This window comes from Callorhinus ursinus, unplaced genomic scaffold (genome assembly GCF_003265705.2).
Source record: "Callorhinus ursinus isolate GAN/ISIS: 27379988/994484 unplaced genomic scaffold, GSC_fseal_2.0 scaffold16, whole genome shotgun sequence".
Classification (NCBI taxonomy): Eukaryota; Metazoa; Chordata; class Mammalia; order Carnivora; family Otariidae; genus Callorhinus; species Callorhinus ursinus.
In genome coordinates this window covers 39,849,926-39,871,125 of record NW_027397078.1, presented here as the reverse complement: position 1 = coordinate 39,871,125, position 21,200 = coordinate 39,849,926, and the positions used below count along the sequence as shown (strand labels likewise).

Here is a 21,200-nt window from a genome sequence, read left to right as displayed (position 1 = left end):
AATAAAACAGCAGTTCTCCGAAGTACAAGAAACAACTAGTTTTAAAATATTCTCTAAAAAGGGTCTATCCCAATATAAATTAAAACAAACAAAAAAATCTAGACATAACCTTAAAAGGAAATATACTAAAACCTATCTAGAATAATAAAAAAACTTCACTAAGCAATATAAAATTAGACTTGTACAAACACAAAAAAAAACATGTTTCAGGATTCCAAATATGAATATTTTAATTATTTCCATTTGGAAAAATTTCCAAATATGTTATAGATTTATATAATGACAATAAAAACCCTCAATGGATATTTTTAGGAACATGTAATTTTTCTAAAATCCATCTGAAATTAATGAGTCATCTTATTAGTTAAGACCTTCAAAAATTAGCAAGAGAAGACTAAGGTGACATAGCAAAATATTTTATGTATGAGGACCATATAAGATTCACACAGATGTAGCCAAGAAGAGATACCAGACTCTTTCTTTGTCCATACTATGTGAGCTGCATTTCCCAATTAGAGATATCACAAGTGGCAAATTCTCTGTAGGATAAGAGACAAGGGGCTGAAAAAAATCCTAAAAGAAATAACGGCTGAAAATTTCTCCAGTTTGAACATAGAATAATTCAAGAAGCTGAATGAACAGCAAAGAGGATGAACCCCATTAAGTCCATGCCAAGACACATCTTAATTAAACTTCTGAAAGTAAGCTAAACAAGCAGGAGGAAAAATCTTGAAAGTAGCCACACACACAGACACCCCCCCACACACACACACAAATTAAAAAACACCCAAAAAACAAAAACAAAAACAAAAACAAAAACAAACAAAAAACACCCAAAAAACAAAAAAGCAACTTACCCAGGAGGGAAAAAAAAATCAAATGACAGCAGATTTCTCACAAGAAACCAGGGAAGCCACTTGAAAGCGGCACAATATTTTTCAGATAATGAAAGAAAAAAAAACCCTGTCATTGCAGATTTCTATATTGAGTGAAAATATCCTTCAGGAATAGAAGGGTAATTAAGACATTCTCAGATGAAGGAAATCTAAGAGAATTTGTCATTAGCAGGCCTACATCAAATAATGGATAAAATAAATTCTCTAAATAAAAGGGAAATGGTAAAGGAAGAAATCTTAGGACATCAGGAAGGAAAAAATACAATACGCAAAAATATGGGTAAATATTTTTTCCCCTTGAGTTTTCTAAATTATATTTGAGGTTTGAAGCAAAAACCAGAACATTGTCTGCTATCATTCTTAGTGTCTGCTGAAAAAAATACTTAAGATAATTTTAATATAAAAGGGAGAAGGTGAAGGGAGACAAAGTTTGTATACTAAAACTGATAAAATGGTGACATCAGTAGATTGTGGGATAGTTATGAATATATAATATCTAGAGAAACCACCAAAAAGTTATACAAAAAGACACAGTAAAATCACTGTAGATAAACTAAAATGAGATTCTAAATAAAATTCAAGTAACCCACAGGAAGGAAGGAGATAGAAAACAGAGAAATAAAAAACAGGTTAAAAAAAAAAAGTGGCAGGTTAAAAAAAAAAGTGGCATAACATATCAAAACTTATATTAAATGGAAATGGTCTAAATATACCAATTAAAAGACAGATCCGTATCCATCTGTGATAAGTATCTCAGAAGAGTAGAAACAGAGGGAAACTTTCTCAGCTGGATAAAGGACAGCTATATACTTGCAGCTAACAGGATACTTAATGGTGCAAACCTGAATGGTTTTCCCTAAGACAGAAAACAAGGCAAAAATGTGCACTCTCATCATCTTACCCAACTTGCTGGTAGTTCTAGTTAGTGCAATAAGAAAGTAAAAGACAGGAGCAGAAAGGAAGAAATAAAACTATTCTTAGGTGTGACACCAAAAGCACAAACCATAAAAGAAATCATTGATAAATTAGTCTTGGTCAAGATACAAAACTTTGGCTTTGTGGAAGATTCTATTAAAGGGACAAGCTATAGAGTGGGAGAAAATATTTGTACACCATATATCTGACAAAACACTTGTATCTAGAAGATATAAAGAACCCTCAAAACACAACAGTGAAAAGCAAACAATCCAATGAGACTAAGTTCAGGAGACATACACGGACATTTCACTGAAGAAGAGATACCTATGGCAAAGAAGAACATGAAAAAATGTTCAACTTTATTAGCTATTCCAGAAATACAAATTAAAACCACAATGAGGGGTGCCTGGCTGGCCCAGTTGGTAGAGCATCCAACTCTTGATGGCTAACATGAGATTTCTTGGTGGTGATGGAAATATGATACATCTTGACTGTATCAATATCCATATCCTGGTTGTGATGTTGCACTACACTTTTGCAAAATATTACTATTGTAGGAAACTGGATACATGGTACATGTGACATCTCTTTTTTTCCTCAAAACTCCAGGTCTAATTATCTCAAAATAACATGTTTAATTACAATAAAAAAGGAATAAAGCTGTTTTCAAAAACAGCAACAAAGAAGAGCCTTTAACTGGATGGAGGCACATGCATGATATCATTAAAATGATACATTGGGGCACTTAGGTGGCTCAGTCAGTTGGATGTCCCGCTCTTGATTTCAGCCCAGGTCATGAGCTCAGGGTTGTGAGACTGAGCCCCGTGTCTGCCTCTGTGCCCAGTCTGCCTTTGTCCCTCCTCCAACCCTGCACACTCCCTCTCTCTCAAACAAAAATAAATACATCCTAAAAAATAAAAATGGTATATGCCATTTAAAAAATTGTCAGAATATATAAAAATTTTGTCAAGAATTTGTGAGATTTTTCTTCACTTTGTCTTTTTCATACAAATGTTACATTTCAAACTAGAAAAAATATACTCCAATGGCCCAGCACTGGAAGGTTGTGGAATAGTTACTTAGTGTAGCTAGATCTGGCCGACAATGACATGTGTTGGGCCCATTGTTAACAAACTCAAAACCAAGTGCCATTACTATTTACCATTCACCTGCCAGAGAAAGGGCTGATTGGTATCAGTCCTGCCATGTGTCTAAATTCTTGCTTTATTATGGAACTAGTTCATTAATGAGGCCCTGCATCGTCCTGAATGAAGACGTCACGGGAGGGGAGTTACTTTCTATTTTATTTTCCTCATTAGTTGGTGGTGAATGTGGAATACACAGCCTGGCAGAAATAATAGCCCATTTTAATGCGCTCACCTTGCTCCTCATGAAGACAGGATGAAGCCATTTCACCCTTAACAGCAGCTGCCCTTTACCGACCTTGGAATATAGGGCTACAGTCTTTTCACGTTTATCCATGAAGCACAGATGGACTCAGAACCAGCTTCCATGGCACAGCTCTGGAGCGCATTAGAACTCACCCAAATGTCTTGGAAGCTCTATTTAATAATGGAGTGGCCTTCTTGAGCAATGACAAAGGTGATGTGCACTCTTTGGTCTTGAGTTTTTAAGCAACTTTGCTCTGAGCCTCTCTCCATCAGTGCCTTGGAGACTGTTCACACCTTGGAGTTGCTGGGTGTGACTGGGCCTCACCGGACTCCACTTCACATTTACACCGCCTACTGCCCCTCTCCTCCATCTGAAAAACTCACCTATCAGCCAAGACGCATCTGAGAGACCTCTGAGAGACTGTTAGATTGGATCACTTGAAATTGCCATTTGTACAGGTCAAGAATAACTAAATGTTGGCAAATTTACAGGGTTCATGACCAGTGGTTCTCCACCTGGGGCAATTTTGCCTTCTCTGAGGACACCTGGCAGTGTTTGGACCCATTTTGGGTTGTCATTAATGGGAGGACGTGGTACTGGAATTTGTCAGATTGAGGTCAAGGACACTGCTAAATATCCTACAATGCAGAGAACAGCCCTGCCACACGTACACAGAACAAAGACTCATCCAGCCCCAAATTTCAAAGGGTCACAGTGGAGAAATCCTGCTGCAGTCCAAGGAATCACCCATGGGCCAAACGGCAATCCATGGGCCACAGATAACCCTTGCAAATCATTTTGTTTGTTCTCTGCGTTGCCCTAAACTGAACGGTAGTTAGATTGATAGTACCATCAGCTGAACCTCCGTTGTTACAGTGAACCTACTCATGTCTTTACACCACCTGCCTGACCCACGGACACAGCTGACTTTCCAACCCTCTGGTGTTGAAGAACCATATACTAAATCCGTGCTTCTCAAACAGTAGCAATTTTGCATTCCCATTTCCCCCTCCCCGTCCTAGAGACACTTGGCAATGTCTGAAGACGTTCTGGGTTGTCACGACTGGGAGAAATTTGTGGTGTTGGGGGGGGGTGCTATTGGGATCCAGTGTGTAAAGGCCAGGGACGTTGATCCTCATCCTGTAATGCACACGGCATCCCCCACGACAAAAAAATCATCTACTGCAAATGTCAGGGGTGCCAAGGTGGAGAAACTGTTTCCATCCAATATGATGTAGGATATAAGAACATGCACCCAAAGCCACACTGCCTGGTTCTAATGGCTTCACCACTTGCTTGTTGTGTCTGCTTGAGTAGATTAGCTAAAACGGTAATAATGATGATTTTTGCCTCAGGTTTGTAGGAAGGACTAAGTAATTATAGGTTATTTCCTCTGAATGGTGCTGGGTACATTGATGTTGGCTATTATTACCTTTAGGATTCTCTTTGAGATAAAAATTGCAAGATCTAATCATTGACAGAAAATTCATCAAAAGTATCTAGACTGCTGGAATTGATTTGAGATTCTAGTTTTTGCTTTTCGGTTTTTTTTTTTTTTTTTTACACCCAATAGAGATCATTCCCTTCTAATCAACATGCACCCATGTTGACTTAATGGAATAATTTTGAACAGGACGTTCCCAACGGCAGAACATTATTGTACAAGTTCTATAGGTAGAAAGCTAGCTCTTCACAGGTAAGCAATGACTTTTTGTGGGCTGAGGGTTGTTTTTTTTTTTTGTTTTTTTTTTTTTGCATTGTTTTCATCCCAGAAAAGTGGCCACCCTGTTGAAACCAGGACAGGCTGCCCTCCATTAAACGTGAAATACTAGAGTACCACATTTTTCCAGTATAGAAAAAGAGCCACTTAGACCAGCATAGAGCTTGAGCTGTCACATTTTCTTATCCCCACACTCCTAAGAATGGGTGTTGAACAGCGTACAAATGTGCGCTCCCGTTTCATGAGTGTCCCAGAAGGCTGGGGTTACTCCTCCCAACCTGATCCCCTGTAGTTGGTCAAAGATAAGCCATACTTGAGCGGCTCCAGCCTGATTTGGACATGTAAAAAGACAAAGATTCTGCAGAAATTATTTGGATTAGAAACAAAGGAGACCGCTGGTAAATAAGCAGGTCAGTTTTTCTCATTAAGGTATGGGGAAAACAGTTGGCCGCGTCCTGAATGCCCTGCTCACCTTCAGCAGAGAAGGAAGAACAGTCTTATCAGGTAAGGTCATTCCGCTTCGCAGCTCTGCAACGCCTGTCTTGCCCTTCATTAATCCACAGGCGCAGGCGGGAGGAAACCTGCGACTCTTTATCACCAAGACACCGAAGAAAACAAGGCAGGCTGTCAGGAGTCTCCATTTCAATTCCATGATTCAAAAATAAAAATCAGGATTATTCTTCTCCTCTCTTGTTCACTTCTTGTTTATCTTGCCAGGGAGGCTCTCATCTGATCACCTGTGTTGTGAGTTTGTCTTTTTCATTGTCTGAGTTTTACTGGATTTGAGAAGATGGCAAAGGTTTGTGATCACGGCTGCATCTTCTTGCGGCTTGGAAGGCTGCTTTAGAGAGAACCATCACAAACTCATGGAGTCTGTTGGACAGGATTCCGGGAGAGCCTGGCAGCTGGGCTCTCTGTCAGAGTTAAATAAATAGCAATTGGGATGGCCAGAGAGAACCAATATGAGGAAACAGTTTCCCAGCATTTGCTGGGGTCTTTTCACCTGTGGAACCCAAGTGATCTAAAAGGAAGATAAATTAGAGGCACATTCTGTTCTACAGATGGTTTCTTTCAGCCTGCCTTGGGCGTGACAAGCTTAAAGGACATGTGACTGACTGATGTAGATACATCTTCCCCATTGTGTGGGCTCTATTTTGATGGTGTATTTCCCCCCTTCGGGGTCTTTACCTTGACAAAAGGGAGCTGTCTCCTGTGCAGGGAGATGAAAGAGCTCAAGCAAATTCTGAATTTCCCTCTATCCTTGCCTTCCCATCACAGGATATTAATAAGACCTGGGAGAGTGACTCCAAAGATGGGTAAACTATGACGCGCTGGGCCAATCTGGCCATACTCATACATGTATTGTCGTTATGTATTACGGTGGGTTTTGCTCTACAATGGCACAACTGGGTCTATGTGACAGAGACTGCACTGCCTAAAAAGCCGAACACGTGTACTAACTGTACTCTACAGGGAAAGTTTGCTGACCCTTGTTTGGAGGTAAGGAACCAGAGACCCAGAGTGCGTAGATAGTTTTTTCAAGACCACAGAGGCAGGTGAGGTTGGACGCAGGCACCATGTTTGTTTTTAGGGCTTCCTGATAGAGTCATAAGTTCGTCTCTAACATTTACCAAAAACGTTAACACTCATCACATGGTGGCACATTCTCTATCACAAATTAACTTCACCTGTAAGAGATGTCTTTGTGTAATGACAGCAAGGAAGAAAGGAGAGCGCGGACGGATAGATTGCCAGCATTTAAGTTGGGGCTGTTTCCTCCCAAACGGTATTTCGGGCTACATTTCACTCACACCGTGCCCACCTGCATTAAGGATGGAACGCCACTTTCTAAATCATTCAGAACCTGACCAATGGTTATGCAACGGCAGGCTGCTAGTGAATTTGCTCGCTGGTTCCTGTGCACAGTTTGTTCATCACTTGTGTTCTCTACCTCTTAAGTCTATGGAAATCAGTTTAACTGAGTTCAGAAGTGTGTGGGCATGGATGGGAATTCTTTTGACTCTATTAAATGGGGAAAAAAATCTGTCCTCATTTTTCTAAAAATGGTTATTTTAATCAATTCATGAATCTTGCAGAGATGTGAAAGTGAAGGGCACCTCTGGTCTGAGGGGTTGCAGAGTCAGAATCCCATCTATGAACTCATAATAACAGACTGATACACACAACGGGGAAAATCATTTTTCATCCCTTCAATATTGGGACCAATTTCATGTTTGACCTCGGAGGCTTGCATGCATCCTACTTCTTGAATATTTCACATGGGTTAAAAATTACATTGATATTTCCAGCCATTTCCAGAAAAACAAATTGGAGTGTGGCTTGTCAGACTTTCAGGGAAATACAGAGGGGCCAAAAAAAAAAAAAAAAAGTTCATTGATGGGACAAAGAGGGCTGTTGACTTTCCCTCCAAAAGTTCATGAACTTTCTTTCCTGTTTGGGTAGTTTTATTATTTATAGAAATTGAGTCATCTCAAGATGGACTTCAAAAACACATATTAAACTTTTCCTTGGGCGTTTCCAGTGCTGCCTGGAAAGATTTGGTAGAAAAGTCCGCAGCGCTCGGAGTTAACTGGAAAGTTGAGAATTTCTCAGGAACATGCTCAGTATGGGTGTGCTATCTTCCTAGCTTACCTTGACGGTAGGGTTGAAACCTCTGAATGTTCCAAGGGTTAGGATGACAAAGAGCCATGTTATGAAGGGATCCTGCCCCTTTTCCCAAACTCCCCCTTGTTTTAAGACCCACGCTTTAGTGCACTCTGTGGTTCGTCTATGTCTATGGTTTCTGAAGCTTTACTTGGGATGGAGCAGGTGCAGAAGATTCAGAACTGTCCTGGAGCAGAGTTATCCTTGTAGAAGACCAGTGCCCCCCAGAATTGTCACGTGTTCCTTTAAAAGGAGTTCCATTTTTCAGACGGTTTGTGATTTGACTGCAAGCCAAACGCTACAACACTCATGGAAGGCTGTCAGATGCAGGCGCTCCTCAAAAGCTCAGAGATACAGAACCGTATGAATGTGGTTCACATGCTTCCAACCAGCATTTCCCAACTGCGTTGGGCAGGAGAAACTCTGTCTGGGGAGAATAACAACCTCCCACACACCTGCATTGCATGAAATACGATGTTGGAAGGGCTGCACGATGTTATTAAAAAGCAGATTATCATTCTGGAGGCCTGGGGATGGGGCTGGAGAGGCCCCCTTTCTGACAAGCTCCCAGGTGGGGCTGATGCTGCTGGTCCATAGACACTGAGAAGCAAAGGCATGGGGACCACCCACGAAAGTTGCAGCTTCCGTCTTCCCGTGCTTTGTTCCTCCTTCATTCGAACCACCCGGTATTGTCCGTCCTTAGTTAGTGTGTTTGAATCCCCACCAAGTCAAGCACAGCTGCACATTATAATCACCTGAAAAGCTTTTAAACTAGCCCAAGAGCGCCTGGGTGGCTCAGTCAGTTAAACATCTGACTCCTGCTTTCAGCTCGGGTCATGATCTCGGGATCGCAGGATCGAGTCCCGCATCGGGAGTCTGCTTGGGATGCTCCCTCTTCCTCTCCTCCTGCTCGCTCTCTCTCCATCTCTTTCTCTAAAATAAATCAATCAATCTTTAAAAAATTAAATAAAAGAAAACAGCCAGGTCCCAGAACGATGAATTCAGTATCTCTAGGACACTGTCTGGACATTTTTTTTTTTAAATTGGGGGTGACATTAATAGAACATAAAATTAACCATTTAAAAATGTACAACCTAGTAGCTTCTAGCACATTCACAAGCATGAACTCGACCTCGTTTCGGCACATTTCATGGCTCCCAGAGAAACTCTGTACCCATGAGGCAGTCACTCCCTGATACCCCCGGACCTCAGCATCCTCCCGGCAACCTAGTAAACTGCTTTCTGCCCCTATGCATCTTCCCATTCTGGACATTTGATATGCATAGAATCATACAATATCTGCTCTTTTGTGTCTGGCTCTGTTCACTCAGCCTGAGGCTCTCAAGGATCAGCCGCACGGTAGCAGGTGTCAGAAGGTTATTGCTCTTTATGGCCCAGCACTACTCCACAGAGGGGCTGGACCACATTTTGTGGATCCGTTATCTGTTGACGGACATATGGGCTGTCTTCGACCTTTGCCGGTGGTGACTAGCACGGCTATGAATGTTCACTGGCATACCTCTGTTTGGACACCTGTTTACATTTTTTTTAGATCTATGCCTAGGTGTGGAACTGAAGGACCATAGGCTACTTGCATTTTTAATTTATTGAAGAAATGTTTTTGACAGTGGCTGTACCACCTCACATTGCCACTGGACACTGCTATTTTTTAAAAGTACCCCACTGAGTTCTGTCACCACCCAGAGTGGACAAGGATGGTCCTACAAGGCAGGTTGTCTCTGTTAACACTCCTGATACATATTTGTTTAATTCAGTGGGGTCCCTGGGCATTAGCCGGGAACTTGTTAGAAGTGTAAATTCTTGTTTCCCATGTGAGATCTACTTAATCGGAAACCCCCAGGGTGGAGAAGGGCAGTCCCCATTTTAAGCAAGTCCTCCGGAGGACTTTACGACTTCGGAACTGATGCCCTCCACACAATTGCATCACCTGCAATGTGTTCACTTAATCCTACATCCTGTGCATCTTCCCACATTGTGAATCATGATTTGAAAGTACAGTTAAATACCTGTATATGTGATTCTAAAACAAAACAGGCCCATTTTGTATTTAACTGTTCCTTTTGGGGGGTGGGGACAACATTTGGGTCTTCCCATTCTTTTTGCCTAATATAAATAGTACTCAGTGAATATTCTTGGCAATAAATGTTTGCCAACATGTCTGAATATTTCCATTGGTTAAGTTTTGAATTATAATTAGCAGATTACAGTCCGGACCCCTTCCTCCTTTACACGGGGTTGGTTAATTCAGTGGGTGTGGGTTTTCTCTGTGCGTGGAAAATGGATACTTTCATACATCCCAAGTGAGGAAGATGATAGGGAACATTGGTGATGCCTAGCCCATTGTTGCTGTGTCACCAATTATGGGTTGATTTACTTCCCAAATCGGGGTTGGGGGGAGGATAAATATAGAACCGTATGCATGCTCTAGATTTCCAGTCTCCCTCTGTGTTTTTTTTTTTTTTCAATATTTAGGATGCTCTGGCCAGCTATTTAATTTCTCAGTCCGTGGTTTCCCTGTCTACAACTGAAGAGAGCTCGCAGAGCGGTTCAGCATCATCAGGTGAGAGAATGAACAAGTGGGGAACGCACTCATTCACTGAAACACAATGCAACTTCTGACATATTTTCCTGACTCTCTCCGCTGCTTTGAGAAGTTCACTCCTAGGGGATGCCCCGCCAAGGAATATCCTCATTTGATACGAAGCTTTAATAAGTCTGCCTTAAGCGGTGTTCTTGGCTCTGAATTCTTAAGGGGCCACAGAATCTTTGTTCTTTGCATGTGCATAGTTCCGTGCCTATTTGAACCCACAACTCAAATTTCTGGGTGTCCTTTCATCTCACGTAGGGTTTGTAAACAGTATATTCCTAGATTATATTCCACTTCTTAGAAAAGCCATGGATGAGGGAATGCATCACTGTTATATGATTAGGTTTGGTTTGAGTCCACTAAGAATTTTTACCTTGCTTGTATGCTTGTTTTTTTTTTTTAAGATTTATTTATTTGAGAGAGAGCGTGTGTGCACAATGGGAGGGGGGAGAGGCAGAAGGAGAGAAGCTAAAGCAGACTCCCCAATGAGCATGGGGTCCAACACAGGGCTCGATCCCACAACCCTGAGATCCCACAAACCTGAGCCAAAATCAAGATGCGTAACCGACTGAGCCACCCAGGCGCCCCTTGTATGCTGGTTTTTATGCACAGCAATTTTGCTCTGTCATTGGTTTGTACAGTCAAAAAAAAAGCCCAAACAAGGAAAAATGTGGGAAAAAGCAGCCGAGGAATAAGGCGCACAGATGTGGAGACTCTAATAAATGAATACTTGAACTTGATAAATTCTAGTGAACGTGGAAAACTCTTCTTGTCTTGACGGTGTGACATCAAGTGTACAGATACCATAGAACAAAACAACCTGCCCAGTCTGAGACGATAAGAATCAAGAACCCAAAACAAGTTCCCAGAGCACTTAACATAAAACATACGTTTGGAGGACATCCCAGGTATGAGGAGGAACACAGCCTTGTTGCATCTTCCTGATAACAAAAACTGTAAATAATTCCTCCCTCTACTTCCTTTTTTTTTTTTTTGCCCCTGATGCAGAGTTAAGGGGAAAATTTAATATTGTCGGTTAGCATATTTGCTTCCTAGGCCTTTCCATGTTTATGCTGTGCTATTTTATATCCCTCTTTACGGAGGTCACCCCAAAACCTTTCTACAGAAGAGGCAGCGGAGAAATAGAAAAGCAAAACCGAGCAAGCCAACAGATACAGTAAGGTGCCAGACATACTTGGTAGTGCTTTGTCTTTTCCAAACCTCCATAGCTTGGTCCCTACTTCACTGGAAACTAGGACACCAATGTGAACATAAGTAATACCGTCCATTTCCACAAGTTGCCCGTAACAAGTCTTGGCTTTCGCTCTCAATTAGGGAAATTTCTAAACCTTGAGAGGTGCCGCCAATGATAATAGGCTATAGAGCTTCTTTCATAGCTTTAAAAGATCCTTTGCCCACCCAGTCCCTGCACCATCAATGATATTTCTTGCAACAAAGATGGGTTTCGAAAAGACGATTCTGGAGCAGATCAGAGGAGATTTTGGCATGTTTTCATGAGCCCCAAACGAGAAGGCATGGGATCTGTAAAAAACAGAGTGCTTTGGACTGCTTACGGAAGCAGAGAGGGGCGTCTGTCTTTTCGTTCCCTTTTCTCTTTCCTGGTGAAATGGGCACTGTCCCCAGAGTTTCAAAGGGAGGACTTGCTAAGGGGGCAGTGTAAAAAAGGGAAACCCGAAGACACCCTCAACCTGCACCAGGACCCATGCTCCCACGGCAAATGGGATTAGCTCTGTGTTTCCTGATGGGGCGGCTGAGGAGAGGAGGGATGCCCCTGTAGCCATGGGTCTCCGGGCAAGCCTCCCTCAGCCTGTTGCCGCAAAGAGGCTTGATTTCAAGAGTTAAAGCCCTCCCCATCCACCCGAGCATCTCCCTCGTCCTGGAAGAAACGTGGTGACTCCGGGCTTGCTCCAAGGGACACGAGGTGTGATTCAGCCCCCTTTGGATGCGTCTGCTTCCCTAAATGTCAGAAGCAGGGAGCAGAGCATCATTTGCATGTGGAGTGCAGAAGGCAGCTCTTCAAGGGCGAGCAGCCCAGCAGGAAAAGGGGCTCCCCCCCCCAGGGAGAAGGAAAAATAAAAAAGTAAGCAAGAGGCTTTCTTTCGGGCGGAGCTGACCAATGCAGGCTTAAATAAAAACGGAGGTATTGGTTGGAAACCCGCAGCCTTTCTTTCCTGTTAATCACTTTGGATTTGCTGCAGCCTGAGAAAGACACATTTGTTATGCAGACAGTGTTCATTGTCAGGGGCTGATCAGGAATGCAGTGGTGCCTGCCACGAAATGAATTAGCTCTCTGAATACCAAACTGGAAAACCAACTCGAACCAGAGCGTGGCACACTGACTCCACCGGGGTTAAAATATACCAAGCACCCATAAGAGCGCGCTTTGTGACCGCTGCTAATTATGGGCTATTTTTAGGAACAGCATCGAGCAACGAAAGATCAGGAAGAGGGGACAGCGGTGCGCCCAACAACACAGCTCATTTATGACGCTGGGCTTCGCAAGCCCTCTCTCCAAGCCCATTTCCCAGGCTCTGGAAGGGCCTTTATGTGTTACTCAATAATTTATTACTGACCCGCCTTATGAATGTTGGGAATGTCAGCTATTCTGAGCATGTGCTCTCGGAGGGAATGAAAGCGAAGCTTCAGTGTGCCCACAGAGAAAGGCAGAAAAGGCTCCGGGGACATTCTCTCCCTGCCCTTGGTGTCAGCCTGGAAGACTCAGATGACGGGGACTCAGGCAAGGAGCCCATTATGGAGAATGTGGTGTGCAGGAAGCAGTGAGCTCCAAATGGCTATTTAGGACACAAAGAGGGGAGTAGGGGGCACACCTCTGGTCGTATTCTGGTGGGCACCCACTGAGTCTGTCAGCCAGGTGGCTTTCATCGCTGTCCACTGTTCCTCTCGTTAACTTCCACGTTCTTGCACTTCCCAGCACAATACAAAGCTCAGATCCCCAGCATCTGAATTGCCCTTGGACCAGACCTATGGCCCGTGGCTGACCTTCAGCCTCCTCACTCAACTTCAAGGCTTTGTAGCTTCTAACTATCACCATGGCGGTGCTGTGAAATCAAGGGAAAGGAAAGTCCCCATCTTCATGTTCCGTAGCGTGTTCTTGCATGGGTGCGGCTCCTTTGATTAATGATAACAAGTGCACCCCCTCCCCCAAGTATCTCATCTCAGGAGGATGTGCCAGCCAACCAAAGATGTGCGCGCACGCGCGCGCACACACACACACACACACACACACATATACACACACAGAACCAAGGACAACAGCAACAGTAAAAATCCAAGTGGGAGGGAGGGACATCTTATCTCATTACCTATGGGAGGAAATATCCATTCAGCCAACTATCCATGCACACACGCCATATCCCACTAGGAGGGAAGGAAGCACGTTGGCATGACCCACTAGAGAAGACAGCATTCATTCATCAAACTTTTATGGGCCTGGCATTGCAGGATGTCCAGGTAATATAGATTTGTCTTTTTCTCGAGAGATGCATATCCCTCCAAGAGGCTGTGCGTCACCGATCATGGTGTCCCATTTTGTGATCATTGAGACATGAGGACTTGGTGTCGTGTGGTGCTTTCCTTGGGATGCCCCTGCCTACAGCATTTCCCCCAAATGCCACTATTCCCCAATTTTGAGAGATAAAGGTATTGATACACAACCACAGAAGGAAAAGTTCCTGCCTCTCTGAATCCCCCTCGAGGTTAAAGCGTTGGTCTTTGTGCTGCCTTGATTTTGTTGTAGGGACAGACACCACCTGTCACACATGACCCTTAAGGATCTGGGGTGTGAGATCCATAATTCTCATCTCAATACATCTTTGTCTCCTTCAGAAAGTCCCAGGGGAAATAATTCTAGGGAAGTGGCTCTCAAGTGGGGGATATCTGGTAATGACTGGGGTTATCTTTGGTTTCCGAAATTGCTGGAGGTCAGGGCTGGTATCTCGGGGATAGAGGCCAGGGATGCCACCACACGTCTCACAAGGCACAGACAACCCTCCCACTCAGAGAATCACCTGGCCCAAAATGTTGGTCATCTCAAAGTTGAGGCCCTGCTTTCAGGAGTGGTTGTTTTCAGATGCCTGGCAGGTTGAAGCCTACCTGAAATAGTCGGGCCTGAACCTGACAAACCAGTAAACAGAAATGCTTAGGAAAGTCATTTCGCAAGGGGCTTATTTCTTCTGAATGTGCCACACAGGCTTTCCGGATCCCATAAAACCCAATCCCGTCTGGACCACCCGAGACAAAACACAGGCTCTCCTGGGTGTCAGCAATGTGCGGGTCATTCCTGGGAACGTGGGCCATATTGGACGAGGCTGTGTCCCCGCCCAGCAGGGAAACCCCGGGTGCCTGGGGCTCCTTCCCCGTTTTCCCCTCTGAAGGCAAACCCCGCCTGAGACAGTAGGACTCTGTGTCTGAGCACTGGGCCATTTTAAGACCTGTCTGAGATTCCTGACGAGACCGAGAAACGGCAGTAATGACACCCACCCTGGGTCTGGCCTTTCCCGGGCATGTTGGAGCCCACGGAGAGCAGCCTGGTCATCGATTAGAGTGTCGTTGGATAGAGAAAGGAAGAAATGTCCTCTGTGTTCTGTGTGCAGTGAGATTAGGCAGCATTTTCAAAATATGAGGGTTGGTAGGTTCAACGGAAAATCTGAGTTTACCTTATCAGATTAGGTAATTTCTCAAGGATGCTTCTCCTGCTATCAAGCCCATGTGCATCGTTTCTGAAACGTGAGTCCTGAGGTTCTGCACATGTAACGGGCCCCACTCCCTCCCTCGGGAAATTGGGAGAAGAGGGAATTTGCAAGCAGTGCATTGTGTGAGCCCCGGGAATTAGTGCAAGCTTCTTAATCAGCAGGCGATCGTTTGGCAATGCACGTTGGGTAGTGAACAATGAAGCGATGAATGGGTTTCTTATTTATGGAGCGTTAGAGATGGCTGGACTTCTCCATTTAGGATTCAAGAATGGCAGGCCTGTGTTTTTACACGGGGTAGGTGCCCTGAGGCTGAGGCTCCACGAAGGCATCCCCCTAATCATCGTCCAGCAAGTGGATGATGTGCCCTGTTCCATTCTGCCGTTGGCGTGTTATTCGCTGGGCTGTCCTGGGTAGAGGGGTGCTTACGTCGTTTGTGTTTGACGCTGGGTATCCGCAAGGTGGTAAGTACTGGACACGATCCCAGAGGTCAGGGCTGGCCTCCTCCTCCTGGAATCAGATTGCATGCCTGGGACGCTGCAGGGAACTGACTGACTGGGTCTGAGAGGACCCAGATTCTAAGAAGAGGGGCACAAGTCTACGGCATCATGGCCTCGAGCCATCCCCTTGTCAAAGGGGCGAAGCCACGTGCTCGCTGTAGTTGACCCACACGTTCTGTCTCATCCAGCACATAACAGTGGAGGCCTCTCTGGAGTCTGACTCTGGCTTCACGAGGTTATTCCCTAATCCACAATAATAGAGACTTCCTTGCTGACAGGTTAGCTTCTGTATTTCCTCTGCACGCACCGCCCCCCTTACCCTGACTTCTCGGAACCTTGTTTTTGTCAGGTCAGAGCCTAGTCTCTGCACACGTGAACATGAACGTGCCGCCTGTGTAGGCATGCCTCTCATTCACGACAGAGATAGCGGAGAACGTGTCCATGACGGAGCCGTCGCCGACGCCGGGAGACACATGCCAGGAGACAGGAGACCGATGCCCGCAAAGAACCAAACGCAAAACGGAACTCGGGCTCACCACCTGCAGCGGTGGCTTCTCCGTCTCCCACAAACACTGACCACAACCCCGGGGTCTCCCCACCACACTGTACTTTGCACGGCTGGCATGAAAAACTAAATTTAAATCCCTTCCCAGAGACACCTGTGATCCCACCGACTGCCATCTTCCCTTCCACCAACATGAACGTTTTACCAAAGAGCGATTCGTTATTCAAACTGATTTGATGGACTTGAAATGTTAACTCTGATTTGATTCCATCAGTGACGACTCAAAACGGATTTTCTCCTTAGACTCAGTATGGGCTAATATTAGATATGGTCCTTTCTATACAGGCATCTGTATAGATGTTACTGAAGTTACTAAATCATTACGTTGCATTACCTGAGGTTTTATTCTGCTTTTCTTTTAAAATGCCTCTACCTGCCAAGTAGCGTCACCTATGGGTGAGAAAATTCATCAGCGAATTTCCTATTGCCCAGGGATGCGTTTGCAAGACACTTGCCATTTCAGTATTTGAGCATTCCCCTACAAATTATATTACTCTCATTGATGTTCTTCATTTTCATAGCAATTGCCACTTCTTAACCTTCACTGCATTATCTCCCGGGAGGGTGTCCTGACCTCACACGCATCCAGTAGGTTTGAGACTCCTTCCCGTGCAACCAGGAATCACTATGTAACTTTCCTGTCCAGAAAATTTGCCTTTCAGTCCTTAATGTTTTAAACTTGTGCTTTGTTTCCCCATCGCTGTCTTAGCTTGACGCAAGAAATGAGCAACATGCCAAACGCTTGAACCGTAATATGCTTTCATCGCAGCTTCCCCACACACACCAAATAAAAACTCTAGGAACTTTATAAGGAAGATATTTTATACGGAAGGACAAACTGGGCAGCATCTCTGATAAAACGGATGTGGGTTTGACGGCAAGCCATTTGTAGACTTGAGTGGTTTCCTACCTACCATACGTGTCTTTCTTTCAAGGGAGTGAGACTCTTTCTCTTCTCCCCCCATGCACATTCTGCGTGATGTAACCACAACATACCTTGCTCATGTTCATTGGGCGATGTTCAAGGTCTTTCCCTCGAAATTTCATCCACCATTTAAGGTCTGAGCCAAGATGGAACCACGTCCATGAATACTCCACGCACTGTTCTCTCTTTCTAAAACCCCAGAGCATTTATAGTATAGTTCCTTGTTGGCTCAATGCGAGTGTCGACTCAACACCATCCCATGTTTCACTCGCTTCTTCAGTACCCGTTTACTGATCATGTACTATGAGCCCAACCAGAGGCTCGATCCAAGCACATAACAACAGGGAGAGAGAGATATTTGATGCCTGGCTCTTAGAGTTTAAAATCTTGGAGCAGAAACAGACATCAAGCAGAGACACACACAAGATGTTTATTAAGATCATGAGTCCCACTTCAAGAAGAAGAACATCTATATAAGACATGGACCGGTCTCATATAGATCTCAGCTTCTCTGGGTGAAATTCCCAGCAGTGTCTTGAAAGGAAAAAAAGAGAGAGAGAGAGAGAGAGAGAGAGAGAGAGAGAGAGAGAGAGAGATAAAGGGAAAACTAAAGAAAAAGACAAGAACAAGACACCTTCTGGATGAATAATTCCTATTACTCTGTATAGATTCTTTGCAACAGCACCCACCTTTGTGTTCACAGAAGTCATAGTGCAGATTTGAGATATTCCAAACATTCTCTGATGCTTTGAGTCTCTGTATGTACAGACCTCTGACTGGGACAGGAGAGTACGTTGCCCTTTGCTGCACACCAGATTAAAACATCTAACGCATTCTCAAAGTTGGGAGTTGCTCACTGGCCCATCTGAGCCCCCTTGATTGCCCCTTATCTGCAGCCCACTGTCAATACATCCACCTAATCCCTGGGTCTCGTTCCTCAGGATCTTATAAAATATCCCCACCACCTCCTAGATCTTATTCGGTAGAAAGATACTCATTATATTCCTTTCAAAACCCATGTTTTTTCTCAACTTTCTGCTCTGTACCATGATGGAGAACACTTCCAGCAGATTCCCCATTTCCGTCCTGAGCATTCTCTCCCCATCCCACCCCACCCCTGAAGGTTGATTTACACCAGAAGATTATAGCAACAGCCTATCATCATGGCATTGGTCAAATTTCACACGGTTTACCTGCTTTATGTGACTTCGCCTCAGTAGACAGACCTCAGACATGATTTGATGGCTGCTCAAAAATCCACTTGAGAATCAAGCAACACGTAGTCAGAATTGTGAGTACCTAAAATAAAGCAGAATGTAAATCATGATGAGAGAACACAAAACTGCTTGCTCTGGTCTCAAACCCTTTGGACCTCGGGCTGGTTGCTGAATATAAGCTTAAAGGTCTGAATGTCTGCTATTTGCAGCTGTGAGCACCGGTACAGATCATCATGTTTTGACCTCTTTATTGAGGTAGACACCGAGGGAAGAAATAGAATGTCTGTGTCATTGTTAGAGAGTATTTCCCCATTGCTTGGTCTCTTATTATTCCATTGTGTTTTGCTTTTTGTGCTGTGGAATACTGTTATTATTTTTTTTAATTCTGTGGCATTACTGCTGAAACCAATCCAATGGACACAACTGGAGGGTAGCAGAACACGCCACCACAAAATATGCCACTGTGATGACAAATGTGATGACTGTGAGCTCTAGCCACTTGAAAACCAGCAGGTGGAGGGTCAGGGTTTCCCTGATGAACCATGAGAGACGATGGACTCTGAGAAACAAACTGAGGGTTCTAGAGGGGAGGGGGGTGGGGGGATGGGTTAGCCTGGTGATGGGTATGAAGGAGGGCACGTACTGAATGGAAAAAAAAATGGCAGGGCTAAAGGAGGCTCTAAACTTATCGTTCATGATCTGATTTGTAATTGTGTGATTCTAACTATTTTGTGATGAATGTGCACAATCATGTATTTAGTTTTCTTGATGTGTTAAAAAAAAAGTAAGGTTATTTCAGGTAAAAGAGCATTTATCAAAGTATGGTTTTCTATGAAAAGCAAGAACTGGAAATTATTAAATGTACATTAAAGGCATAAAAATATAATATCATAGAGCCAAACAATGGAATAGTAACAGACTTTAAAATAAACAAGAAATATGTACAAATATACGGATGAACTCTACAAATATAATATTAAATGATAAGCTTTTAATAAAATCTGGAAACATTTGAAAAAAAAAGTAGAATTCAGTAATTCATCACTTACAACACCCACTGCCTGTCATAACAAGTGCCCTGCTTAATACGCATCACCCATCTGACCCAACCTCCACCCATCTCCCTCCAGTAACCCTCAGTTTGTTCTCTATCCTTAAGAGTCTCTTATGGTTTGGGACACCTGGGTGGCTCCGTCGGTTAAGCGTCCGCCTTTGGCTCAGGTCATGATCCCAGGGTCCCCCATCGGGCTCCCTGCTCAGCGGGAAGCCTGCTTCTCCCTCTGCCTGCCCCTCTCCCTGCTTGTGCTCTCTCTCTCTGACAAATAAATAAACAAAATTAAAAAAAAAAGATTCTGAATTCTAAAGCTACTTCTTTGGATGATCCATTTCTTCTGGGTATCCCTCATGTATACAGGATGTAGATGTGTTCATAAACGTCTGTCTGTTTTTCTCTTGTTAACCTGTCTTTTATTACTGGGGTCTCAGAAGAAAAGGATTTCTTTCCACTACACAATCCTTTATGTAACTGTAGGTCATTACTTTTCCCTGAAACTCTTTTACACAGTTTCCTAGTGTTTATAGCATAATAACCTCAGCCCCGAAATGAAAATATAATTTCTCATTTGCTGAGGATGGAACAGTATGGCCATTAATGACTTTCTTTTATATTGTCTTTGATACTTGATACGAATCATCTTTGATACTTGAATTTAATATATACTTACGGTTAAATTGTTTGCACTTATGTTAATCATTAGACTCAAGGATTATCTTTATAGTTACCACAAAAAGCTTGGGAAAAGTTTCACTTGTGAATCTTGAAGCAGACCGATGTTTTCTCAACAGTTTGGCTACTATACTTTCGTTCCTAAAGCCTGTGCTTATGACAGAAAATAAGACCTAGTTTGTATATAACCTCAGGGTTTTTAAAAAAATATTATCTTAGTTCATAACAAAAGAATTAAACCTGCATGCAATAAACATTTGGTGAGCACCAACTATGTGTTGATAAACGTTCTAAGGGCAGGCACAGGGCGGTGAAAAGGACAGGTAAGGTCACTCTCGTGAAGCCTATTCATACAATAAAGCACAATGACTTATGCCACCGTGGTGTCTCGTATGTTGGAGGATTTGAAAGAGATGGGATGGTCACAATGTCCCAGGAGATTCCAAGTGATTCTGAGTTGGCTGGTAGAGCTGATATTCTCGACAAGTGGTTGGGCAAGTTTCCCCGGCAGAGATGACACTTGGACTCTCCTCATGTTGACAGGGGCCAGGAAGATGCAGAGCCTGAGGAAGGGGGCTGGTCACTTCATAGGACAGAAGAAAGGACCAGTCAGAGGCTAGTGAGTAAAGAGTGGAGTAGGAAGGGAAGAGGCTCAAGAGGTGAGTAGGAAGCAGGGACACTTGGAGACTTGGGGTCTTGGGCACGAGTTTGTGTGTCTTCCTGGGCTTAATGGGAAGGCTTTGGAGGGTGTTCAGCTGGGATGTGTTTTTGCCAAAACTCACTCCGTCTGCAGTGTGAACATATAGCAGTGAGGGAAGCGCGAGGAGAAGCAGCAAGAGACAGACCAGCAGAGTGGTGTAGGAATGAGAGCTCAAGGCCGTCTGGGCTACCATGGCAGCGGTGGCCAGACAGAACATAGACAGGGCCAGGGGTATCTCATAATAGATTGTATACGGGATGTGAGGGGAGGAAAATAATCAGGAGTTCTGGTAGGCTTTTTGTGTGTTTAACAGAGATGGATAGATCGATAGATGATACACAGATCAAGAGATGATAGGTAGATAGACGGTAAATACGTGATTAGTAATCCGGTATAGATGATAGGTAATAAATAGTTGATGCATAGATTGATGACGGATGGATGCAAAGATAGGTAGATAGATGATAAATAAGTGATTAATAATTTGGTAGATAGGGAGATACATGATAGGTAATACATAGTTGATGCATAGACTGATGATGGATGGATGCATAGACAGGTAGATAGATAGATTAGACAGACAGATAGATATGATGGATGGATGGATGGATGGCTGGATAGATGGATGGATGGATGGAT

The 21,200-nt window shown here is 43.7% G+C and overlaps 1 protein-coding gene across 1 annotated transcript in view; it reads right to left on the bottom strand.

Moving 5' to 3' along the window:
• PUDP (pseudouridine 5'-phosphatase) overlaps positions 1 to 21,200 on the bottom strand; it is a 365,242-nt gene that overhangs the window by 67,263 nt on the left and 276,779 nt on the right. Inside the window, exon 6 of the transcript XR_012381076.1 lies at positions 18,112 to 18,217. The gene's annotated coding sequence lies outside the window, so the exon portion shown is untranslated. The remainder of the gene's footprint in view (positions 1 to 18,111; positions 18,218 to 21,200) is intronic.